The 27,814-nt window shown below is 41.6% G+C and overlaps 1 protein-coding gene across 4 annotated transcripts in view; it reads right to left on the bottom strand.

The window, feature by feature from the left end:
- SULF2 (sulfatase 2) overlaps positions 1–27,814 on the bottom strand; it is a 253,203-nt gene that overhangs the window by 158,105 nt on the left and 67,284 nt on the right. For 3 of the 4 annotated variants that reach the window (XM_084645759.1, XM_084645755.1, XM_084645757.1), the window contains exon 2: positions 26,207–26,327. The gene's annotated coding sequence lies outside the window, so the exon portion shown is untranslated. The remainder of the gene's footprint in view (positions 1–26,206; positions 26,328–27,814) is intronic. The other variant, XM_084645756.1, reaches the window with a different exon arrangement.

The raw sequence follows: 27,814 nt of genomic DNA, 5'->3' as shown, positions 1-27,814 counted from the left end.
TTTTTCCAGTCCACTATTTTAAAAAAACCTATGAAATTACATTAAGAAAAATATAGGTCAAATTTCACACCCTTAGTGTTCATAAAGTATTGAAAAGTTAGAAATCACCAGTGCAACTTAATTCAGCCCCCTTGTTCATATTCGTTATTATACAGTCTTTAATTACACAAGTACATCCCCCCCGAACCCTTGCCTTGTTCAATGCACAGGATAGTTGGTGCTTTGGGAAGGAATCAAGGTTGTGTAGTGAAGGGGACTATTGTCAGTACACGCTCTGCCTTGTTTCTTTCAGAAGTTGGAATGTGTGTAGTGATGAAGCAGGGGGTTGCAGGAACAGAAAGGATGGCCTCCTAGTTACGATAGTTTAATATTGTCCTGAAAAATTGGATTCTAACTCTGCCTCTGCCACAGAGTTCCTACGTGATGCTGGACAAGACACTTTAAGCCATATTTTTCACATTTTGCCACTAATTAAGTCATCCTCATTTTCCAGTGCTCAGCTTGAGACAACTGGGGCCTGATCTACAGAAGTGCTCAGCACACTTATCTGAAAGTGAAGTCAATGACAACCATGCTTTGAACATGTGAAGTGCTAAAAAATACCAAGTACTCTAAAAATCAAGTCCTAGAAGTCTTAAGTTGGGCACCAAAATTAACCGACACTTCTGACCTTAATTTCTTCATGCCTCAATTTTCCATCTTTGAAATGGGTTTAGTAATACCACCTCACTTATTGTGAAGATGAATTCATTAGTGTTTTTGAAGCATTCAGGTGCTATAGCGATGAGTGACCAAAAAAACATGAAAACACTGATAATTCTGCATTAAGCACATGATTTGGATGGTGTATGATAAATAAGGCCTATAGTCACATATTGAATGAGGAGAATAAAAAGAAATATTTAATAACTATCATCTGCACCATCCATCCTGTGCACTGAATGAGGAAGGGTGTTTGTGAAAACAAAATAGTATGTAAGCATGTCATTAAAGGCTGTCATAATGCATACGCACAGTTGCCTGGACTACCTTAATGAGGGTGTTTTTAACTTGATTTTACAAGCAGAACATTCTGTTCATGTAGGTTTGGTGTTTTTTTTTTTTTTTTTTTTTTTTTAATATAATTGTATGTTGGTTGTTAAAGACCATGAGATGTTAATGACTTCCAGGAGCCCAAATTCAAACCGGTAACCCAGACATAAAAGTTAGCATACACCATTAACGCCCCCCGCCCCAAGCCAATCAGTTCCCCATGAAACTTATCACAATCTTTTCTAGGATAACCATTGACTTTTCAGTGAATAAGAACAGAATATTTACATTTGCTAGAAAAGTTTTATATATTACCAAAAATGGTGCTAAATTTGCTCATGCCACACTCCACAATGGTAGCGCCAGCTAAGAGCACTTACAGCTGGAGAAGAGCCAAGAAACAGAGCCAAATGTACCACTGACTTCCATTAAAGCTCTGTAGAAAGAGAGAGGGAAGCAGGCTCCTAGGGCAGCTGAGGAAACAATCATGACAAAAAGTGCAATTCTGTTGAAAGTCACATGCAATGGGAAGGTCAGTGGAGTTGTGCCTCTGAATCATTTAAAATTAAACCCACATTAGCTCTCTCTCTAAACAATGGTGAGTTACTAAGCAATGATTTTTTTTTCTTCCCCTCCATCAGCGTTAGGGTCAATAATAAGTACTTCACCCGAGGAAAACACTTAACATTGTTTTATGTCAAAAACTGCTTTCTATTTCTTTAGTTTCTGAAAGACTGAGCACGATCTCTACAATATTGCCAAAGCCTGTAGCCATAGCAAAACCGAGTCTTACACGCTCCAAATTCCTTATGCCGGAACAGCAATAAAAGGAACTCTCAGCTTCTCTTACTATCAGCTGTTAGCATTGTAAATCATTTTATTTTGATTAGCAAGTTTTGCAGTGCTTGGCATTTGCTCTGAATCTGATTAAGAGTGAGCTCAGTGGCTGTGTAACTGCCTTCCTTGAGCTCCAGCATAACAATTCTTGTTGTGCAAAATATTCACACTGAAAGGTGAAAGCCTTAGAAGTTGAAGTTTCCTCATTCTGTTCCATTTTGTGAAATTAGCCCAATTTTATGAAAAAAGTTGAGCAAAATAACTTTCACAACAATATGGTAGAGTTTTTTTTTTGTATTAAATAATTTGTCAAAGAGAAAGATCCTCTTTTGGACTGAAATACTTTATAAAGATTACCTTGTGTATTGAAACATGTGAAAATGTAAATTTTCATGTACTTTGCATCTATAAAATGAGTTTTCATAACATTTTGCATTGAAGTCACCAAAGGCACAATTTCAAAACTCTTCATTATTTATTGTCATAACCCACATGGCCCTAATCAAAATATTAATGCAAACTGTTCAACGGGCCTGGTCATCTACAGTTAGATATTCCAGCTAGCCTCCCCCTGAAGTTTCCAATGACAAAAATGTTTTGTTGCAATCATAGTACTGATGACAATAAATGTCATTACTGTCACAAACTCTAATTTCAAGGCTAATCTACAAAGAATAGAAAAAATGGTCCATTACAGAATTGTCCATCCCACCCTGCTACATAGACAAGTTTCTCTGCAAGGAGGCAAAATTTGTTTAAAGAAATAAAAAAAGCAGATTGGAAGGAGGTGCTGCACATTGGCAGTCCCACTGGGATGGCTAACAGCCGAAACTTGGTGACCTTTATCGACATCTCATACCACCACAGCTGCAATCAGCGAAGATGCCCAAACTGGAGCTCATTCAAAAAAAAAAAAAAAAAAAAAAAAGGCATGCATGGCAAGCTTTGTAATCTACTCCCATCCTCGCTCAAAACAGCCTGAATTTGTCGACCTTCACAGCACACGGCATAGCTGATTTACTTACTCAAGAATCTGAGGAGGTAGGCAGGTAATAAAGACTAATGTTGGTGGAAAAGGGGTATTGTTTTGGGATTGGTTTTCTGTGATGGATGGCCCCAGACTGCAAGAGACTTCAAGTGAGGTGGGAAAATGGATAGAAGTCTTGAGAACATTCCTCGTGTTAGCTGTTTGAATATCGTCACCTGTCACAGAGAAAACAGAGCCATGATCTCAGGATGCAGAAGGCAAGGGAAGGTGAAGATGATTTCTAAATACAGAATTCAAATTCTGCTCCCAGTTCACTTCAGTGTAAATATTAAGCAACTCCATGGATATCAATGAACTTGCACTGGAATAACTGAAATCAGAATCCAACACATATCTGGTTACTAACTGTACGATCTCAAATGATAAAATAGTTTTGAGAGAATAATTTTTATACCCTAATGTGGGGATACCTCCCTCCCCCCATACCAACCCCAACAACCAAACAAAACCCAGACAAATTCAAAGTACAAGCTGACATTGCATCTTTCATGAGCCAGCATGATTGGCCAGCGCAGTCAGTCCTGGAAGTGATGGATTCATCACTTCTGCCCCAGGGCCCACACCCACTTAGGGACAGCCCTGGCCCTGGGGCCTGGAATTGCTGTTGGCTGGCCTCATGGTGGGAAAGGTATAGCATTGACACTTGTAGCTGGCTCACAGAAGGTTGTACTATTTCCTTAACTCCTAATTTCACATAGTCCAGAAATGACAGTTTGTTACCATTTTACAAAAAGCTACAATATCAATGAATTATCTCTCTTATTTGAAATATTTTTTCCCAATATAAAAAACAATTTTGGCTAGATTCTCAGCTGGGGTAAATAGGCATAGATCTATTGAGTTCAGTAAAGCTACATTAATTTGCACCAGCTGAGAATCTGATCCTTACCAGCAAACAAGTACCAATTAACATAGTACAAGAGGTTTCTGTACTCACAAAGATCAGCAATTGGTCTTCTATAGACCAACACCAAAAAGCGCAATGGACAAGAATCCAACAGCAACAGCTGTAAAATATTACCAAAAATAAACTATAAGGAGAAAGCATATGCTCTAACGGGGTCGGGGTGTACACAGTCTTTACTTATTCCTCAAATCCTTTACACTGGTATGATGATTTTGCATTTGCATTGCATATTTCATCCCAAAACACTGCAGAAGCTGCTTTACAAGTTAAAACAAGGATTTCACTGAGCAACAAAAGGCTTTCCCCTTTGGGGTGCAACAGCACCTGTTTAGCATCAGACAGCGGCATAACATTTTAGCACAACAAATGAAAAATATTTTTCTCTTCCTGAAAGTGCAAAAGGATTTTAGGTAATTGCCCAACTTGGAATTTTGCCACTTATCACCCCTACTCTTATAGAAATGGCCACTAGAGCTTTAAGAATGTGTTTTTCATAAGCATGAATGTTAAGCATTCTGAGAGCAACTGTAATTGTCCTTATATGCACATATAGTTGCCTAAGTTCAGTTATGAAAATCAGGTCCTAGGTGACAAGTCTTAGTTTTATGTCTTGTCCAAAAAAGAGCAGTTCTGCCATGTGGAGACACTGATTCAGTCCTGACTCCAATGGAAGAATTCCATCCATGGAATCACCAGCGGCATTTTGCACAGCACCTGCAGGAACAACTCCCATACAGGCATTAACTAGAGCTGATAAAATCTCTGTGCAATTAGACTTTTTTTGGGGGGGCTTAAGTTTCAGTGAAAAAGATGGGAATAAAACTGTTCAGGAACAATCCCCCTCTCTTCCCCCATTTTAGATCGTTTTAAAAGGTTGCTTATTACCTTGAGCCCTAAAGCACACTTTCCCCCCTCAAAACACCAAGAAAAATTAGTTCACAGTACAAGTTAACTGCCTGTTATGCAACATGTGTAAGACATGCATGTCAGATGGGTTCTGCATGATGGAGGGACTGGCGGTCAGCACTGTCCACTTTCACAGTTAACCAGCACTCAGCACAGTAACTAGGCACTATAATTTGAATCATGGCAGTGCTTAGAACCCCCAAACAGAGATCAGGGCCCCATTGTACTAGTTGTTTATACAAGTTAAAAGAAAAAAAATAAGTGAGATTCTTTGCCAAAGAAAGTTTGCACTCTAGATTGGACATGTGCAGTCTCGCCTATTTTTGTAGGCACACACCAATGAATCATAACACAATTGCTTTAATTCATAAAGTCTTCCTGAAACTGGGTTCGTACTCCTTACTTCTCTACTATTCCCACTGGGGTAATCACCAGATGTGATACCAGGATAGCTTTTCCAAATCCTGCTGCTCCTGCAGAACAAGCATAGAGGGTTGAGAAGATCTCACTGTTACTCTTGAGAACAGTGTCACTGGTGTTGCAGGTGTACACTTTCAGGGAGCAATAGACCAAACTAGGCCACTGTGACACCAGTGCTAGCATCATAGCATTGTGTATGCGGACACTGATTCCAGCACTGAGAGTTGTGCTTTTGGAGTGTACTTTTCGAAAGTACTGAGCACCCACAAATGCAGATGAGGAATTGGAATACAAGTGATCAGCACTACAGAAAATTGTGTTCACAGTGGCTACTGTGACTATGATTCACCGACTTTGATCCAGTTTGTAGGTTTAAACCAAGTCACCACAGAGCAACTAACTTCTGTGAAAATGAACAGTTGTAATTGTGAAAAACATTTTCTCTTTTTGAGGGGCATTGGAAAAGGCAAAAGATTTAAAATGCTACAAATACAGTTTTAAGGAACACAACAGAAGTATCAATTATGTGAGAAGATTATTACAGATAAGTCATGTAATGTGGGGGAAAGGGGGTTTAATTTAGTGTTGCATAGGAGATCAACATGGCAAACCAGGTGTTTGATGTCTTGTAAGTTATGTAAGTTTATTAATGATCTGGATGATGGGATAGATGGCACCCTCAGCAAGTTCACGGATGACACTAAGCTGGGGGGAGAGGTAGATATGCTGGAGGGTAGGGATAGGGTCCAGAGTGACCTAGACAAATTGGAGGATTGGGCCAAAAGAAATCTGATGAGGTTCAACAAGGATAAGTGCAAACTCCTGCACTTAGGAAGGAAGAATCCTGTGCACTGCTACAGGCTGGGGACCGACTGGCTAAGCAGCAATTCTGCAGAAAAGGACCTGGGGATTACAGTGGATGAGAAGCTGGATGAGTTAGCAGTGTGCTCTTGTTGCCAAGAAGGCTAATGGCATATTGGGGAGCCTTGCCAGCAGAACAAGGGAAGTGATTATTCCCCTCTATTTGGCACTGGTGAGGCCACATCTGGAATATTGCATCCAGTTTTGGGCTCCAAACTACATAAAGGATGTGGACAAATTGGAGAGAGTCCAGCAGAGGGCAACAAAAATGATCAGGGGGCTGGGTCACATGACTTACAAGGAGAGGCTGAGGGAACTGGGCTTGTCACTCAGAAGAGAAGAGTGAGGGGGGATTTGATAGCAGCCTTCAACTACCTGAAGGGGGGTTCCAAAGAGGATGGAGCTCCGCTGTTCTCAGTGGTGGCAGATGACAGACAAAGGAGCAATGGTCTCAAGTTGCAGTGCGGGAGGTCTAGGTTGGATATTAGGAAACAGTATTTCAATAGGAGGGTGGTGAAGCACTGGAATGGGTTACCTAGGGAGGTGGTGGAATCTCCATCCTTAGAGATTTTTAAGGCCCAGCTTGACAAAGCCCTTGCTGGGATGATTTAGTTGGTGTTGGTTCTGCTTTGACCAAGGGGTTGGACTAGATGACCTCCTGAGGTCTCTTCCAACCCTAGTCTTCTATGATTCTATGTCCATTGCATTTGTTTTGTCCCTAGTTTAGGATCTTAAAACAATATGTATTTATTTCATGAAAGTTTTACAGCTCACCTCAACAGTTCTCATTTGCTGAAATAATGGGAATTTCTCGCCACAGAAATAGAAACTGTATATAATCTATTGAGCTACTATTTTCACTGAAGTCTCTTTTAGAGCAGAGATGAGTTCTGAACCTGAGTGAGCATTTGCCAGTCTTTGCTGAAGAAAGAGCTGTGACTACAGACACTGAACATAGTGAATTGACTGCCTTGGGCTTCTACTTAAAAGTGATTCCTTCTGGCCAAGTACATAGTATGTTTGCAAAGAGACATGTTTCAATAGCACTTTCAAAAAGGACTTCAGCTTCGAAGACTTTCACTGAGACTATGGGAGATGTTTTCAGGTATACATTGTTATTTTACAGAAAATTATGACAGCCACACCCCAAGGCATGCAACTACTGCAAATCTTCTAATATCTCCTAAAAAAAAATCTTGGAACCAAGCCATGCTAACCTCTTCAGACTTCAGGCAGTATCACAGATCCCATTTCATGCCTCATTCAAAAAGGCCTTTTTCCTTTTTGTGTATTAAATGGTTTAATTCACAAGTGATTCAAGTCAGCATAATTATCCAAAAACTGCATGCTTCCTATATGAATTACATTTTGTTCATCCTGATTAAACTATGTTGCACTTGCAGAGTCATCAATTGACGGTGCTTCTTATGTGCTGCAAAGCATGAACCATATATGTAAAAACTCACTCAACTGGAATGTTTGAGTGAGTTAAATTTTATAGTAAAAATACATCAGCAGCTTTCTCACTTATTTCACAACAATGCTTCCAAAAGAAAACAATTAATTATGTGAACTACATGTGATGGCAGTTTCTAGGGAAAGAAAATTTCATTATTTACTAGTAATCTTATTTATATGGAACCTTATATCCTAAAAGGACCTAAAGAATTTACAGAGACAGTAAACATTCTCTCAGCAAGAACTTCTGCACAACGTAACAGCAACAGTTCAGGACAAGGGATGAATAATGTGTTCAGTTAAACCAGAGGGGGAATTTAAGGAGACAGAATATAATTAATCTTTTTGGAATCTGGCCACAACAACAGTGCTAACATCCCTACTCTAGTGAAGAGAGTCATGGGACTTTAAATGAACACCAAGTGGACAAGCCCTCTGTTATGCATCTCTTCCTCAAAGATGCTACTTTCTGCAGCAGTGACCTCAGCACTGGGCTGACCAGGCCAACCACTGTTTAGCTTTTGAGATCTGACAAGATCACAGGCTGAGGCAACATGGCTGCAAGCCATAAAAATTAACTACTACACTAAGTAATTGGTCTGAGCAATCAGAGGAGGATGTAAACAGTTTACAGCTCACTCCTGGCTTTCACTTTACTAGCCCTCTCTCTCTCTCCTGGTTTTACTGTGTCCATGTTGCTTTTTATGAGCAATTTGATAAATTATATCCAGCAATTTTCTTACAATGATACAAAATATGTAAACTGATTAGCCAATAAACACCAATTTCCATTTTTGCCTAGCGTTGAGGTTTCGCTCTTTTTTACAGCTGCTAAGCTGCTACAGTAAAAAAAAAAAAACAAAAACCATTACAAGATGCAAACATTAGACACACAGGGCTAAGCTGTAACTTTACCACCTGCCCTGAGTAAGAGGAGGTCCCTAGCTGCACTCCCTCAAGAGCTGAGAGAGAATGAATGGTCAGAGTCAATTTCTTCCCTGTTCCCCTCTTGCTGTGGGATGGAGAAGAGAATAATGTGGAATAAGAGCTATTCCCAGTCCCCTGACCCTCTGACCTCCACTCCCTACCAGTTGCTCACAGTGGGGTGAGCAGGCCTTGTTCTCCATACACCAGGTAAAGTCATAATCTGAGCAGGGCCAAACAAGGGAATAATTGAGAGAGGAGGGACGGGGTTTATCCACCCTCTCTCTCCTGCACAGATTAAATAAGGGCTGTGACAATCTAGCCCATAGGCAGAAGAAGCGACTAGGAGTTATATGGCCTCTTTCTTTTCTTCAGTTATTAGAAGCACTCTGAACCCAGTGTGGCAAGGCACTACAGTGGATGAAGTTTTATTATAGGCAAGGCTGACAATACTGCCTATTATTGAGGCTGTGTGACACTTCCCATTATAAGACCATGTTTTCAGTTGTTTATAACTTTGCCAAACTTTTATCATTTGGCTGAAAAGTTCCATGCTTGGTGTCTGACTCAGGTTGATATGTTGTAGGTGGGTTTTTTAAACATTTTATTTATTTTTTTTAAAAGAAGAGTGCAACCAAAATGGTTCAGCCGTTTCCAAGAACCAGGCTGGAGAAAAATGCATTGTTTTGCCCACGTTAAAAATTCCATTGATCTTTCATTTGAAAGCTCCACTGTCCCCATCCTTTGGAGTAGGGGCTTGGAATTTGACAGGAGGTGCCTTTGTCTGAGATGTGTGCCTTTGGCAGTCCTCATGAATATCCCCCAAAATTTGGCCAAGTTATAAGCCTTAAAAGTTCCAGTTCACACATGCTCAATAGAGACTTCGATTTTAGCAGCTTAAAAATCTCTGAAGATACCATCCTCACTGAGCACCCTTGAACTTCTCACAGCTCTTAGTGCTGACTAGGCTGTGCATGTGCTATCCCAACAGTAACTGAACAAGCTCCAAACCCTCACAGCTCCTATACATGACAGGACTGCACATGAGCCATATGCATTGGAACTGATATCAGGGAGCCTCTCTCCATGACCTCCACCCGTTCAGTGCAGCAGAGGAAGCTCTCTCATTCCAATGCAGAGGGGACAAAAATTGGACTTGGGGAGAGGGAAAAAGAGGAATTTGGGATAAGGAGTCTGGTGAGACTGGGACTGTAAAGAGAAAGGAGAGAGAAATTGTGGCTTGGCAAGGAGACTGGGACCAGGAATCAGTAAGGGAAAAGATGGGAAGCAGACTGGAAACCAGTTGCCTGGGTGGGTGGGGGAACACTGAGATTGGATGAGGGAGGGAAGACTGGGGGGAAAGGGTGGGAAGACTGGGATTGGCTGGACAAGGAGACTGGAACTAGGAATCAGTATTTGGGAAAATATGGGGCGGGGGGGGGGAGAGAGGAGAGAAGAGATAGATCAGACAAGAAGCTAGCGTATGAGGGGAGAATTTGAATTAGCTGGACAAAGATTGGAACAAATAGCCAGAATGGAGGAGATCGAGGCAAGGAGCCAGGGAAGAAGTAGGGGGAAAGAATGAGATGGAAATAAGAGCCTGGGAAGAGAGACTAGGATGGGATCCAGGGGGCAGGGGAGGGAGGGGAAGAGGGTGGCAGGGGACAGACATCATCAAGGAGCCAGGAAGGGGCAACTGGAACTGACTGGGCAAAGAGACTGGGTATGGGGAGGGGGGATAGATTGGGACTCTGACAGCAAGCCTAGGACTGGGACAGCAAGAATAGGACTGGGACAAGGAGCCCAGAGTGAAGAGGAGACAGAACTGGGACAGGGCAAAGCGTTGTCAAGCTTTGGGGGAGGGGCACCTAATCAGTTTAGTGCTATGGTAAATGTTACCTTATGACTCATTAAAATCATCTGTTTTCAAAAAATACTATGGAAGGGAAAGTCTTAAAACAGATCCTATACTATAGTACTTTATATTTAGCATAATCATGGGCTGATTCCCCACTGTCTTGCATCTTGTATCCTTCAGAATTTAAGCTCTTGGGAGCAGGAACTGTCTTACTCTGTATACCGCTTACACAACGGGGCTTGACCTACATGGACATGTAGGTGCAACATACAGATAAGAAATCATTTGCATCTATGTGAAATGAGCAGAAAATGGGATTAAATATTGCCATGCTAATTGGGCAGTATCTGACACTTGTGTAGAGGGGATGTGAACAACAAAACAAGGTGCATGGCAGGTTTTTGTTTGTTTTTTTAAATATTTAGTTTAGAATGACTTATTCTTCACAGGCCTTCCCATTCATCTAGTTCTTATAATACGAAGTAACAGTGATAAGTCTGCTATCCCAATAAAAGAATGGCAAACACAGAAGTACAGAAATCTTCCACTGTTTCTATAAAAAACCTCAGTTTGGTGTCAGACAAGTTAAAGAAAAGTGTATTTTATAATAGGGAGATGGACTGAAAGTTTTATAGCATGACAATGAAAATGCCAACTCATGATTTTAATAAGTACAATTACAGTACTATACATGCTGTCTAGACATAGTGGAACAGAATCTACAGTTCCTAATGTAAACAATATTTATTATACGGAACACCCAAAGTAAATTATGGTCCTTTTCATATCCTGAGATACACTAAAGCCTGTAAGAGGAGGTGATTTCTTTTTTTTTTTTTAATGAGGCATAGGAAAGAAAGCCCTGGCTATTACCTATTTATTTTAAAATTTACAATGCTTCAACAACCCTAGTAATGTAATCTAAATTCAACCAGCATTTTGAATTTCCCTGCACTTCACAAGGCAAACTAACATTTGCTTTTCTTGGATGAGAGTTTAGACTCAATTTATGAGGAAAGTATTTACCGGTCTCAGTCCAGGTAATTATGCACTGCATAAAGCAATTTATATATTCATAACTCTGGTTACCAACTTGCAAATCTAGAAGACACACACCTTTAAAAGGTAAGTGTGCTAAAAAGTTTAACTGTCCTGAAATGAGAAGTCTCTGGATGGCATAGGGTGGTTTTAGCCTAACTAAATTAAAGCTCTGGAGATGGGACATGTCTTTCCCACTCTCTTTCTGAAAAAGTTATGGTGAAAACAGTACTTAAAAAGCCAGAGTATGCTGCAAAAGATACCTGCAATCTCACTGAGCTGCATCTTTGGTCGCTGGTTTAAAGGCTATTGCTTTGGTCTGATTATGAAGGGACATTTCTTTCTCCTCTTCCTGAACTCTCTAAGGGACAAACACTGAGGTCTGCCACTGAGGTCAATGGCAAAACTAATGACTTTCATGAAGCCAGGGTTTCCCTCAGTGAAGTCACATGTAATGAAGAATTTCCTATAGTTTCTCATTCCACAACTGGGAGGGGAAGTGTGGCTTTTAGGTAACAGTGAGATAATGGTAATAATCTATACATATATTTCATTATTATATTCTTTGTGGATTGCTACCACTTTATGGAGCTTTCCATAAAACTCAGTAAAGCAGAAGGATGTTTATTCATTTACTATTTTAAAGATGTAGCAGATAGCTTACAAATGGGCTATCTTATGCAGCACGTACTAAGACAATAAATTCCATCGGGCAAGGGGTGGGCTTTGCCATTGATGCTCATGACTGTTAGTGTTCCATAAATTCTTCAGTTCATGGATTAAGCCTGTTTATTGTATTTATCATTCCTCTCCAGTGTAGGAGAATTAGCATAGGATAATAAAGCAACCTTGTAAACGTTAATGATCACCAGAAATAAGCGTTAAGCACATTTTCTCTTTCCTGATGTGTATTCTTCAGTTAACCTAAAATAAAAGTCATGCCTCAGTTCAGGTACACAGGAAACTGCCAGTGTTCAGGTATCCTGATTATGTAGGCATTGTATCTAGAATAGGGTACTTTACCATATTTACTAGAGTATTTGATAGGAAGTCTGAAAGACTGAGGTTCTCATCCCCGCTTCAGCCCCTGAACACCAAGCAAAAGGGTCAGAGCAGCATCAAGGGGACCTAAAACCCCAAATCTGGCCAGATGAGAATTTCCCAGCAAAGCAAGTGTCAAAGACAGACACAGACTGTCTTTTGAGTACCCCTTTACAAACCACAGCACCAACAGTGTTGCAGGGACAGGGTAGGAATAGGAAGGGGTGGGCTTCCTACATGTCTGGATCACTTCACTCACTGCTGAATTGCAGTCACTTTTTGGATGACAGGTAGCAGCTACAATGGATTTAAAACATAAGGGGAAAATTATCAAAATTTCTTTTCCTGTTTTCCTTGCCATTTCAAGGTCAGTAATTTAACACATCATAGCAAAGTGACAATAGTTCAGGACAAGAGATGAATACCACATTCAAAGGAAAATAGAGTGGAATTTTAGACAGCATCATGTAATCAACCAATTCAAACTGAGCCAGGACATCAAGACCCACTCTCTAATTCATGTGAAAAGTGTCAAGTTTTTTTTTTTAAAAAAAAAGGAGTACTTGTGGCACCTTAGAGACTAACAAATTTATTTGAGCTTTTGTTAGTCTCTAAGGTGCCACAAGTACTCCTTTTCTTTTTGCAAATACAGACTAACAGAGCTGCTACTCTGAAACCTATCAAGTTTTAAATTACTCTAAGTTGCCAGAGCCATAGGTTAACATGCTACTCCCAAAGCTGCATCTGCAGAAACACAGTGGTCTTTGGCATCGAACATAGCCACCAACTCAATACTGACTGCATCAGTTGCTGGATCAAAGCGACTTCTTACAGTATTATTGGAGGTCTCCATCCCAGTACTGGCTGGATCTCAATCTACTTTGCTTTTGAAACCTGGTGAGCACTAATGGTGAAATTTGCCCTGTGCATAGAATCAGCACATGGCCCATGCATCCCTTACTTCCTCAAAGGATGGTTTGAAGTGGGATTTCAGTAGTGCATAGGTCTTGTACTAGTTCTCAGCACAGGGGTGAATTTCACCCTAAGAGATTACTAATGTCAGCAAAGTATTGCTTTAAAAACATTTAAATTATATTTTGCAACATGCTTTGAGAAACAAACCCAGCAAATTGGAAAGGGGAACTGTAAGCAAAACAGCTTTCTAAATATTTGTTCCTTTTGTCTTTTACTCCCAGGAGAGACTGCACATTCCTGAGTCTACTGAGGTGACACCCCTGATGAACAATATATTGCACCTGATGAACGAGGTCTAAGATTTTGCTTTTACTGTGCATCATTGGCCCTTATCTACAGAAACTGCAGCTGGTCTAGGACAAGATTTTAAAAAAAAGGACAATCTCCTTAGAAGATTAATAGTTGTTTTGTGGCAAGGCAAATGTAGATAAACAAATGTAGTGTACACAGTCAACAACATACGAGCTAAGGAGGCTAAATCATTTTGGCAAATGAAAAAACCAAGGATACTGTAACTTTTTTTTTTTTTTTTGGTAAAAACATAATAGATAATTCTGGCAAGCAGATTTTACACGCAAGAACAACTTATTACTTAAGCACACTTACAAATTTTGTTTATGTTCTTTAACTTGTTCCCAGCATTAAAAACCCTTAGTTTTGTTCGCAAGAAAGAGCTTAGAGGATAAAATTGATATTTCTGTAACCCTTCTGCCCGTCAGAGTTGGCAGCAACAAGGGCCGGGTTCAATATCTAGGGGTTCCATTCCAATAACACAATGCAAACCGGCTCGAGCCCCCACCCAGTGACCTGGGACAAATATATACCACCCCCGCTGGGCGCCTCCAAGAGGCAATACTTCCCCTCTCGCAAGCACATAGTCTGAGTGTAGCAAAAGTCTTTTAATAACAGAGAGAAACAATGTGGCATTATGTTGGGGAAACACCACCAACAGGATTCATAACACAACCCATGAGCAAAAACAACCCCACCCCAGGCAAATTGGGGCATGCCCTTTTCCCTTTGGTTCTTGAGTCCAGCAACCCCAAATCACCCAAAGTCCCAAAAGTCCAATGCCCCAAAAGTCTCTGTCCCTGGTCAGGGCAGCCCCAGAGTTCGAAAGTTTATCGGCGGAGCTTTACCTCCCAACCTGGGTGGAAATGGGACGGGGGTAAGAGGCACCTTACGTGATCTGAAGCTGACCGCCCCATAGCGGCGCTCCGCTCCGCCAGCCGCCCCACAAACTCCTTCGCTCAGCTGCGCTCCGCTCCGCTCCGCCAGCCGCCCCACGAACTCCTTCGCTCAGCTGCGCTCCGCTCCGCCAGCCGCCCCACGAACTCCTTCGCTCAGCTCCACGGCCCACAAGCAGCTCCTGCCATCCACACACTGCTCCGCGTCGAACTGCTTCACCAGCCGTCCCGCAAACTGCTCCACAATATATCTTCAGGCTCCCCCACTACTTAACACAACACTCAGTGATTTCAGCTCTTAGGTGAATTCAGCTTATAGTAGGGGAGCCCCAGTGCTGGTGCACTGTCAGCCCAAAGTGAGCTCAGCAGCCTATAACTAGACTTCTAATGAAATCAAAATTAGCTCTGATATTCCACAGTGGAGAGAGGAGGAAGTGCAATCAGCATGTAAGGCCCTCACCAAGGGGCCCATGCCACCAAGTATTAATACTTGTCCCCAGCCTCTCTCCCTTCACACAGTTTTGGAACCCATGACCCTTGCCTAGCGAGTGCTACTTAGTTGATGGTGAATCCCTCCATCATAACAAAAGGCCACGTACAGTTCCAAGCACAGTTCCCATAATCAGGGTAATAACAATTTATTCTTCCTGTCCCAATAACAGAGACACTGGGGATCCCACAGCAGCCAAAGTGACCATTTGGGCAGCTATGGTCTCATTCTAGGCGTGGTGGGTGTGCCTATGCAAATGAGATCGGCCCCTGAAGTTCTTTTCCACAACTTGCCACACCTCACCACCAGATGTCAGGGTGGAGCTCATCCTGACACTGCTTACATCCTCCCCCCAGCCGAGACTTTGTCGTCCCGACAAATCACACTCCCTTTATACCAACTCATTGGTTTCCTCCAAAGGGCCTCAGGAAGCCCACTTTAGCTTCCACAAGCCTGTGTGCTAAATGTATTGGCTCCTCACTAGTCACCCCAGGTGCATCATAAGTTAACCGTTTCACTGGTCTTATCACCCTGTCTCGTCTATTGAGAATCTCTGTTGCCGAAGTAAGGGGAACATCCTCTTGAGTGACGGATGGAGAGGCTTCCCTGGAGGGTCCCTCGGCTACTGGCGTGGGCCCCTGCACTCCTAGTTCTAACGCTGGAGGGTCCAAGGTGCCCAGGACATCCTCTACCTGTCTGTCCCCATTGTCCAATAACCTGTGTTTGTCATCACAGGGGGGTCTCATCAGCAGCACCGGGGTATCAGAAAGGGGCCTAAATAGTTCCGCCAATGGGTTTAGGGCGGAAGAGGGAAAACTCTCGTTTGGTTCAGCTGATCGAGACTGAAATCTTGTCTCCATCCCAGGATACACCAGGGTTGTGTCTTCCTCCTCAGACTCACTCTCAGATGTGCAGAATAGGGGTAAGTTAGCTGCAGGGGGCCCACTGTCTGTGTTGGATGGCGGCTTTGGTCTAGCACCTCTGTTCTGCCCGGCGGCCCTGCCGTGGCCCATCTCACAAGGGGTGCTTACCAATTCCCCCACAGGGAGCAAAAGGTTTCTATGCACCGTCTTTATTTGCCCTGGACCGTCTTCAGGTTTGATCTTGTAGACCGGCAGATCTCCCAGCTTTTCCATCACCAGGTAAGGTATTGCCTTCCATCTGTCAGCTATCTTGTGTTTGCCAGCAATACCCAAATTTCGCAGCAGGACTCTGTCCCCCGGCTGGAGCTCCTGCGAACGCACTCTAGCATCATATCGATGTTTGTTGCGGTCTGCGTTCTTCCGAGCCGCAGCGGTAGCTAAGCGATAAGCATCCCGCAGCTTTTCTCTTAGTTGGGATACATATTGCTGATGAGTTTCATAGCTATCTCCATCCTCTGATACACCAAAGCACAAGTCTATGGGTAATCTTGGTTCTCGCCCAAACATCAAGAGATATGGGGTGACTCCCGTAGCATCGTTCTTTGTGGCATTGTAGGCATGCACCAGAAATGCGACATGCTGGCTCCAGGTTGCCTTCTGCTCTGGTCGCAAAGTTCCCAACATATCTAATAGGGTTCTATTGAACCTCTCTGGCTGAGGATCACCTTGGGGGTGATAAGGCGTTGTCCTAGACTTTTTAATTCCTGCTATCTTCAGCACCTCCTTCAGAAGGTGACTCTCAAAATCCCGCCCCTGATCAGAGTGTATCCGAGCCGGGAATCCATAGACTGAGAAATATTTGTCCCACAATACTCGAGCAACGGTGGTGGCCCTCTGATCACGTGTGGGATATGCTTGTGCATACCGTGTAAAATGGTCAGTCACTACTAGAATGTTTCCAACATTCCTCTTGTCTACCTCTACAGACAAGAAATCAATGCATACCAACTCCAAAGGTTTGTTGCTGGTGATGTTCTTGAGATATGCAGCCCTCGTGGGCAGAGTTTTCCTTTGAACACATCGAGCGCAAGTCTCACATTTCCTGCGAACATCTTCAGCCATTCGGGGCCAATAGAACCTACTACGAATAAGTTCCAGGGTCCTCTCCATCCCTAAATGCCCAAAGTCATCATGCAGGGCCCTCATGGCCAGGGCTCTGTACTTTTTTGGCAGTACTAGTTGTGCTCGTTGTTTTTGTAAAGGGTCAGTGGTCATTCGGTGTAGCACTCCCTGAATCAGTTTTAGTTTGGTCCATTCTCTCAATAGTAGTTTACCCTCCGGGTTAGGTGGGACAACCGCAGCTGGGCTTCGCCCCTCCCTTTTGGCAAGTAGTGTATCACGAATGTCAATATCTTGCCGCTGGGCTTCTTGCCAGTCAGCCGCATTCTGCCCGTCAGAGTTGGCAGCAACAAGGGCCGGGTTCAATATCTAGGGGTTCCATTCCAATAACACAATGCAAACCGGCTCGAGCCCCCACCCAGTGACCTGGGACAAATATATACCACCCCCGCTGGGCGCCTCCAAGAGGCAATACTTCCCCTCTCGCAAGCACATAATCTGAGTGTAGCAAAAGTCTTTTAATAACAGAGAGAAACAATGTGGCATTATGTTGGGGAAACACCACCAACAGGATTCATAACACAACCCATGAGCAAAAACAACCCCACCCCAGGCAAATTGGGGCATGCCCTTTTCCCTTTGGTTCTTGAGTCCAGCAACCCCAAATCACCCAAAGTCCCAAAAGTCCAATGCCCCAAAAGTCTCTGTCCCTGGTCAGGGCAGCCCCAGAGTTCGAAAGTTTATCGGCGGAGCTTTACCTCCCAACCTGGGTGGAAATGGGACGGGGGTAAGAGGCACCTTACGTGATCTGAAGCTGACCGCCCCATAGCGGCGCTCCGCTCCGCCAGCCGCCCCACAAACTCCTTCGCTCAGCTGCGCTCCGCTCCGCTCCGCCAGCCGCCCCACGAACTCCTTCGCTCAGCTGCGCTCCGCTCCGCCAGCCGCCCCACGAACTCCTTCGCTCAGCTCCACGGCCCACAAGCAGCTCCTGCCATCCACACACTGCTCCGCGTCGAACTGCTTCACCAGCCGTCCCGCAAACTGCTCCACAATATATCTTCAGGCTCCCCCACTACTTAACACAACACTCAGTGATTTCAGCTCTTAGGTGAATTCAGCTTATAGTAGGGGAGCCCCAGTGCTGGTGCACTGTCAGCCCAAAGTGAGCTCAGCAGCCTATAACTAGACTTCTAATGAAATCAAAATTAGCTCTGATATTCCACAGTGGAGAGAGGAGGAAGTGCAATCAGCATGTAAGGCCCTCACCAAGGGGCCCATGCCACCAAGTATTAATACTTGTCCCCAGCCTCTCTCCCTTCACACAGTTTTGGAACCCATGACCCTTGCCTAGCGAGTGCTACTTAGTTGATGGTGAATCCCTCCATCATAACAAAAGGCCACGTACAGTTCCAAGCACAGTTCCCATAATCAGGGTAATAACAATTTATTCTTCCTGTCCCAATAACAGAGACACTGGGGATCCCACAGCAGCCAAAGTGACCATTTGGGCAGCTATGGTCTCATTCTAGGCGTGGTGGGTGTGCCTATGCAAATGAGATCGGCCCCTGAAGTTCTTTTCCACAACTTGCCACACCTCACCACCAGATGTCAGGGTGGAGCTCATCCTGACACTGCTTACATTTCTTAGCAGCATTTACCATCAGAAGATACAGGGAGATCTGAAGACTCTGAAGAATTAACATTCAATCAGTGTTAATGTAATTAAGACCAATTCTAACCCTCTTATTTCTCAGGTCCTCAGAGCTTTCTTTTATATCAAAGACACATTAAAAAGGTGCCTTTTATATCAGAGTGAAACTTTCCATCTGAGCCTCCATGTTCCATCTCCAACATTGATAGCAAGCATGTTACAGATACAGACTAGAGCATGCATCTGTCTGACCAAGAATACTTCCACAAATTTATAAACTGAAAGAGGAACACAAATGAGGAAGTTGAATACACTTACTGAGAACAGACTTAGAGCAGAAAAACTATTAGATGAGAAAAATACAGGTTTCAGAGTAACAGCCGTGTTAGTCTCTATGCGCAAAAAGAAAAGGAGTAGTTGCGGCACCTTAGAGACTAACCAATTAGCTGTAGCTCACGAAAGCTCATGCTCAAATAAATTGGTTAGTCTCTAAGGTGCCACAAGTCCTCCTTTTCTTTTTGAGAAAAATACAGTTTTCTATTTAACTGCAATGAAGGTCAACACAAATTTAAAATGTACTGAATGGTTAACTACATCTTTATACTTCTCTAGCAGAAAAGCACTTTCTAATCAGCCTGTAGTTAATTGGTTTTCACCGACTTCCTTTTTCTATGCTGCCTTGATACTGTGTATGCAGAGCTACATTTAAATGTCAATAAGCTTCCTTGATGCGCTCACATACACAAGCCCAGGCAAAATGGGTTTTGTTCAGGTTCTAGTTAATCACCCTAAATTCCATTACTAAACCCAAATGTAAAATAAACCTGTTGCTATGCCTTGCCTCCCTCTGCTCCCCCCAAGTGGTCATAGTTTGCTTTATTTCAGAATTTTTTAAGCTTTGTAGCAATGACTGCTAATTTAGGGAAAATCCTAACTCTTAATCCTAGGATTTCAGAAAAATCTTAGTATGAAAGAATAATCTCTGTGACCATGACTACTTCTCTTAGTTTAAGTTATGTAGGGATGAACTTTCCCAGCTAAACCTATAGTGTTTCTCTTTAATTTCGGTTTCTTGTAACAGTGGAAGAATAGTCTCTCCCCCCGCCCCCACCCCACACACCTGCCCCTCTGCTTTTGAGGTAATGATTTCTGACTGTTCCATTTTTCTAGGTCAGTTTCCTCTTTGTGTGTAGCAATATCACACTGGATAGTTTCTGATCTATAGATAGTCTAATTGTGCTGATATCCATACTGATTGCTAGTGACTTGCAACACAAAGTTCAGCAGAAACTCAATCATTGTTAAACATTTTCAGTATTAAGAGTAATTGGTTATCAAGCTTTTTCCTCCATTCCAGATAAAGATATGAAGTTGTATAAATAATATTTATAAATAACCTTTAAGCACAATAGAGGGTCTAATTTCATTAGGTTTCTGGCCATTGATTGGTATCATTCCTTCCCTCCACCCCTCCAGAATTACTATTCACAGTAGCATAAATTATGCAAACATGTCCAGGAGATTTCCAGTGCCACAGCCCAAGCGCATAGTCTATTTGTGATTATTAAATCCAACTTGTTTCTGTTGCATGGGAGAGGTCATTCTGAAGTGTTATCAAGAACTAATTATGTTGATCCATTGACAAGATTACATTTATTAAAAGCTGGCCTGGGAAGTATTTAGGAAAAGATCTTTTTAAAGGCTGCACTTTGAAAATAAAGCTTAAGATACATATTTGGCAAACCTCTTCATCTGAGGCTGGCAGAAATCGAGGGCAAATATGTTTAAATGAGGAAATTCTAATATATAAGCAAAGGCTGCCTGGCATTTTTCACATCTGTGAAATGACTTCTTGGTTGATAGGTTTTCATACTCCACGCCCTAATAGGTTGGTTCCTAAACATTTGGCTCAGGTCTGTTGGCTTTAATGGGAGTTTTTGGTGTATGAAGATGATATGACTGGGCTCACTGGGGGTATCTATGGGTGCTTTGGTAGAGGCTTCCTTGAAATCATGCCTCAAAATTGCAAATGCATTTTAATACAATCCACAGACAAAGAGCTTCATTTGGTGTTAGTTAAGGTTGCTCTCAACAATAAACTCACCCATAAAATAAAAAAATAGGCATGTCATAAATATAAAGGGAAGGGTAAACCCCTTTGAAATCCTTCCTGGCCAGGGGAAAGCTCCTCTCACCTGTAAAGGGTTAAGAAGCTAAAGGTAACCTCATTGGCACCTGACCAAAATGACCAATGAGGAGACAAGATACTTTCAAAAGCTGGGAGGAGGGAGAGAAACAAAGGGTCTGTGTGTCTGTCTATAGTCTGTCTTTGCCGGGGATAGACCAGGAATGAAGTCTTAGAACTTTTAGTAAGTAATCTAGCTAGGTACGTGTTAGATTATGATTTCTTTAAATGGCTGAGAAAAGAATTGTGCTGAATAGAATAACTATTTCTGTCTGTGTATCTTTTTTGTAACTTAAGGTTTTGCCTAGAGGGGTTCTCTATGTTTTTGAATCTAATTACCCTGTAAGGTATCTACCATCCTGATTTTACAGGGGGGATTTCTTTATTTCTATTTACTTCTATTTTTATTAAAAGTCTTCTTGTAAGAAAACTGAATGCTTTTTCATTATTCTCAGATCCAAGGGTTTGGGCCTGTGGTCACCTATGCAAATTGGTGAGGCTTTTTATCCAACATTTCCCAGGAAAGGGGGGGTGCAAGTGTTGGGAGGATTGTTCATTGTTCTTAAGATCCAAGGGTCTGGGTCTGTAGTCACCTAGGCAAATTGGTGAGGCTTTTTACCAAACCTTGTCCAGGAAGTGGGGTGCAAGGTTTTGGGAAGTATTTTGGCGGGAAGGAGGCGTCCAAACAGCTCTTCCCCAGTAACCAGTATTAGTTTGGTGGTGGTAGCGGCCAGTCCAAGGACAACGGGTGGAATACTTTGTACCTTGGGGAAGTTTTGACCTAAGCTGGTAAAGATAAGCTTAGGAGGTTTTTCATGCAGGTCCCCACATCTGTACCCTAGGAGTTCAGAGTGGGGGAGGAACCTTGACAAGGCAATACAAAGTTAAGGATTAAAAGGTTGCAAAGTCAAGCACTCAAGTTAGGAAACACCAGAATGAACAGCGCCCATTCAACCTTAATTTGGCCTTCTTGTGTGTATGCATTTATGATACAGCACTTAATTACACGCAGAAGTGATTACCTGAAAAAAGTTTGGTGTACGTGACTTGCCCAGCAACACAGAGGAAATCGGTGACAGAAGCAGGGATAGAATTCTAGACTCCAGGGCAAGGCATTCAACTGTCCTAATCACAAGACCATACTTTCTCTTCCTGAAGTCCGGTTTCATTCACTACAAACCTTCCAACTTCTGCAGCAAATGAGGCAGATGTCTACAGAAAACATACCTATTCTCTATTCTGTTTGTGAAATGCCATATTTCACCACTCAGTGTCATGTTGACCAATATATTGACAGTAATTAAACTAAACTGTACTAAGACAAAACATGGTTTGTGTGTTTTTTCCCTGTAACTTCAATTTTACTGGAGCTTCTAAATGACTCTCTTTTAAAAACTGTATAACAGAAAACTTGAGTAGGGACTCATCTATAAATTCTTGCTTTTTTAAAAAGGTAAATTTTCAGAAAGCCACAGTCCCCTATTTGTAAGAAGCACCTAACAATACAAAATTATATCTTATTTTCCCATAACACTTCAGGAAGGTAACAATTACCATTTGAAAAGGAACAGTATAACTTACTACAGACAGATCTAAAGGACCACAGAAGGAGTTTATCAAAACAGTATGATTTCATTACAGTTCCTCGTGACCCTTCTTATAACCTAGTCTCAGGCAGCTGCTGCCATGAGAACTGGCAATAGTGACTCTCCCCAAGTATGCAAATGAAATGGAAGGAGGGCGTGATGAGTGGCTGATTAGCTCTCATGTCACAATATTTCTGCAGAGCAGCTGCAGGGGCAGTAAACGTGCATGGGGTAAAACTAGGAAAATCAAGCTGCTTTTTTTTTTTTTTTTTTTTTTTGGACATTCCAGTCTTTCCAAAATTCCTAAAAAAACCAACAACATAAAATCATTTTGGAGATCATTTCACATACACATTAAATTAGTGGCTGGAATTTGGTTCAAATTCCCCGTGGCATATTTACAAAGAAGGACTCTGAAAAACATAAAGCACTGTTGTAGGGACCCTGTAAAATAGAAAAAATTCTTATGCAACCCTAAGAATGGTCTCACATCAGCTCCTCTTTCACTAATAAGTCCTTAGTTCAGGTGTCACATTTGTTTGGGAGCTCCAATACTTAAATAGTGCAGGGGAAACAAGATGTATAATACTATCAACTGCTCATGGAAACATGCAACCAACCCTGCAAGGGAGATAAAGTTTCTCAAAACCTTTGATTTAAATTTTATTTATGTGTGCTCCATTCCCAATTTGAGATTATAAACTTAGAAAAGGAAAGATTTTTTAAACCTATCTGCTGTAATGGTGTTTTCTTGTTTTTTACACTGCGCCACAGAATCATAGGAATTAAAGAAAGGAGAAGATCTATTTGGACCCATCCCATCTGTTCTTGGCTACTAACAGGAGCAACCGTAGCTGTCAGAAAACGTTCTCAGTGATGCTATACCAATAGTAATTTCATCATTGTTTGATAGGATTTGTCTTCTATTTCCTCCGGAACAGAACAAGGGTGAATTGGTGGGTGGCAGCAAGTGCTGTCTAATGTACCTTTCTGGCATTTTTCACATCCGCTTATCTTTTGTTTTCATACTAGAATACACACTTTTTAGTTCTAATTTCCATTCCACTAGAGCACCTGAGTATCAGGCACTATATATTTGTGCCTCTAACACAATATGTATGATGAACTCACTTTCAAACTCTATTACAATGTTACAAATAAATTAAATTGTGCGTACAAGTGGGAGATAATTTTAAAGAAAACTCTGGTTAAAAGACATCAAATATGCTAAAATATAAAATCCATTACATTTTTCCAAGAACAGATAATTTATTCAATGTGATGTTAAGAGTGTTATCTATATCAGTGTGCTTTTACCATCCAACTCAGGACAACAAACTGTATTTCAAATGCTAGTACAATGGAAACAGATGCCATGAGAAAGCAGCCTAGTGAATATACAAAGATGCTGAAAACTTTAAAATGAATAGTCTTGTTCTGAAGTAAGTGGTTTATTAACCTATTGTACTAAACATTGCTTTAGGATGGTTATATATTTGCCCTTTCACTATTAGGCAATGAGGTCTTGATCCTGCAAGGGAATGAGTACTGAATTCAATGAGAATGGAGAGTGCTCAGTTTGCAGGGTCAGTCCCTTAATGACTACTCTTCAGAGGTAGGTTTTGTGGTTTTTCAAGTGTTTGACTACAATGAATTAGGATGTTTGGTAAGTTTGTTCGTAGGTTGCAATAAATATCCTATGAAAAGCCAGTACTGCAAGACTGAGTTCAACAAAGGGTTCAACCACATGAAGTCTATGTATCCACTGTAACAGGTGTGTTTTTCATTTTCATCCAAGTCTGCAACAAAACAAACTCCAGTCAGGACGTTGCATTCACTTTCTGGTTTCACAGCGTGTAACATGCTCTTACTGAAGAGACATATTGTACAGTGCAGCACAGAAATCAGGCTGTTTGAAGAAATGAGAGACCTAGAAATGATCTCTGCTAGATGTAAAGAGCATTTCCAGTCATTCACAAATGAAATAATACAAACAGAAATTAAGCAGTGTCTGATAACCCTAAGTGAAAGCAGAATTTTCAAAGTGATGGTATCGGTGCTGGCAAAAAAAAAAAAATCTATTGAGTAATCTACTTCTCAAACAATTCTTCCAAAAAAGGGATTTGGTCCAGATAACATTTTGAAGCCAGCACTTGGTAAACAGACATTTTTCTCAGGATGCTCAAAGCATGTTTATATAGGCTATTGTTTAGTTCACTTTCAATACAAGTTACAGCTGAAGCAAATTGGCTGCCCACACCACAGTGATACTACTTCTCTCCCCAGCGAATTATCTAGAATACTGTGGTTCACTCCAGCCTTGGTGTTTTGTTTATTCAGTGCAAGACTCCCACACCAGTATACTCTACAGTAATTGGTTATCCCCTAAGCCACTGCTAGACCAGGAGTGTAGCAAAAAATTCTCATCAGCTTCACACATCAGGGCTCTTTTGGAGTGTTAGCATCAGCGTATTTGCAGCTTTTATTTATTTTTTGACAGCTTACTCTAATCCAAAAGCAGAGTTTTCCATGGTTCTCCCTTGCTAATAGATTTATCAATAGCTAGGAGGAATGTTTTATAGACTTTCCATCTTATACAAGTGTAGCAGAGTTTCTAATTCACCTTCTGAAACAAACCTGGAAACCCTTTGCTCCAATTTAACTTCAGCTATGAGAGCAAAGCAGGAGATAAAATTTGCAACAGGCAGGTATGTGCATTTTTATGTTTGGTATTTGTGGCAGGTAGAGTCCTGTTGGCTCTATATCATTGGTATCCACTGAAACCATTAATACCAGTTGGCTAAATTATGAACTCCTTACACATACTGATGAGTAGTTTACTCACATGAGTAATCTCAAATTTCAGCAGGACAATTCATCTGTTCTTTACAAAGTGACTAACTACCTTAGCATGGTAATTAAAAAGGTGATTAAGGCAATCAATGGAGCTGATTAGACTTAGGCCCAGACCATGGCTGGCTCTGTACAAGTGCCCAAAGTGGTGAGAGAGAGGGCACAAGGAACTTTCTGCTTCCTTACAGAGAAGACAGCCTGGCCAGGAATCAGTCATTGCTCTCCTTAAAGCTCCAAGGACCACCTCCTGCTCTGTCTGAAAACACTGACAAAAACCGTGACTGGCTTTAATGGGGTGCAGGATCCATCTCTGACCTATGAAGAGAGGGAATCAAGGAATAGGAATTTTAGGCTGAATATCAGGGCACAATGTGGAAAAGACCCCTCAAATGGAAACCCTATCACCTGAGACATTTGAAACTACTTTACGCTAGACAAAGCACTAGGAAAATTGACTGTAATCAGGGGGTTGATTGGAACCCGAGCAAGGTAATGAATTAGGTGACTTAATTGGTATTTTCAGTCCATAATTTCTATTATATTCTTACCCTTTCCAGATAGCTCCTATAGCCAGGTTCATTCAGACCTTCAGTCCAGCCGTGAAAGGAGGCAAGCAGCCATTTTCAGAAGAAAGATCTGCTACCTCTCAATATATTGGACAATAGAATATGTATATATTGAGTAAGCCCAGTCAGGTAAAAGTGTGAATCAGGAACAGTATGGTAAACTGCCACATTCTAAATCCCAAATTAGATCACGCCTTTACTGAACCTGTTGCTTTTTGCTGTCAATCCCACCACTAATTTACTAATCCCCCCAGCTAACAAAGTAGAAGGATTTTATTCCCACCCCATCCAAAACACTTCCAAGCAACACTGCATGCTGTCATAAGACAAAACAAACATCCTCTAACACAGAAGGTCCCTTTTCTTTTTCATCTGGTACAGGTTTTGTTATCCTTACATACCCTCAACTCACTCAAGAAAGGAGTACCCTGGTGTAGCTTGGCTGGCATGAAGGCAGGAAAAGACAAGGGTCTTAACTTCTGTTTCCAGGTTGAGATAGGAGCTCGAGGTGGAAGGCAGAGCCTGAAAAGGAAACAAACCACAAAGTGTGTGAAACCCAGAATATAAATTTTGATATCCACCACCCCAAACGTGGGAGCACAAGATTTGCAAATTATAGGTCAAGTTCTTATTTCCCCCCACTATCTAAACCGGGAAAGTAAAACTTCAACACAATGGAAAAAATAAGGACATGAGCTGCATTCATTTGTTCTGCAGTCTCAGAGGATGGCCTGTTAAGGATCAACGCTCTTGAAGGCCTTGTTGACCACATCATGGGTTCCTGGTAACTTTCATGAAAGAGGAGATTTGCTCAACCCTCCATTAATTCCAGCAAATTCAAATTCAAGCATATTGCTTAAAGCACGTTTCTGCATTAGCCCACACATTTAACTGGTACTATTTTTTGTGTTAAGTTTTTGTGAGTACACTCAGACACGGAGGTTGAGAAAACATTGTTTTGAATAACATTCTTGATTCTCCTTAGCCTATCACAAAGGTCAAAAGGCATGGCATCAAAAAAGCCTTCTCTTTCAAATATATAATTATCCCTCTCTAGCATCTGATCACTCAAGTGAACCATTAAGCTTATCTTTGAGAGAGTGTTATTTACACCTTAGCCTGGACCTTGATCAGACAGGTTTCCACTGTTAAGTCAGAAACCACCTTGCACTCGTGCATGCTAAAAGGTTGTCATTCGCATTCTGATAGCTTTACTGAGATTTAAAGCTGATGGAATAAATTTTGGAGACACTGATGCAAAAAATAAATAAAAACAAGCATCATTAAAACATCAACCTGGCAGCAGGATGGTCAACCCTTCTGCTTCACAGCCAAGACTTGGTTAATCCTGCTAATCAGAGGAATGCTGAAAGTCCTTGGAGTAAAATACTGGCATTGGTCCATCATCTCTCCATGGCAACCTAGTCTTGCTTAGCATCTGTTTATAAATTTTAAAGCTCTGGGGCTTACAAGGTATCTTGCTTTAATTCATGTCGATCAACTGTCCATCATTCAATACACCTACTGCTATGTGAATGAGCTATGGTATTGAGAAATAAAAAATCTGAATATATGGCTAAGATTTTCAGAAATATGAAAAATTTAGCAGCCAATAATTGAATTACAGTAGTTGATTGCTTTAGGACTGCACAGCACAGTACATTAATCCCATAGATAGATGGTTTGCAATGTGTCGTATGTAATCTATGCAGATAACACCTGTGATGAACAGGGAACACAATGCTAACTTTTCCAGCTTGGATACAACTTGATAAATCTCCCAGCCAGTGGGGTGATAGGTGCAGAACTGGGGAAATAAAACAAACTCTTGATCATGTTTGTATGGCCATGGGTTTTCCAGTGACTAGAAAGTGTCTCATGTACATTGCTAAGAATTTTACTTTAAGATTCCAGCTACCTTTTAAAAGAGGTGTTGTTAGAAAAAGAAATTGCATATTTGAAAAATAAATGCATATTTTCTTCCAAACTTCTGTGATTAGTTCCTGTGG

Source organism: Lepidochelys olivacea (assembly GCF_965140295.1).
Source record: "Lepidochelys olivacea isolate rLepOli2 genome assembly, chromosome: 13".
Classification (NCBI taxonomy): Eukaryota; Metazoa; Chordata; order Testudines; family Cheloniidae; genus Lepidochelys; species Lepidochelys olivacea.
This window is presented reverse-complemented; position numbering and strand designations above follow the sequence as displayed.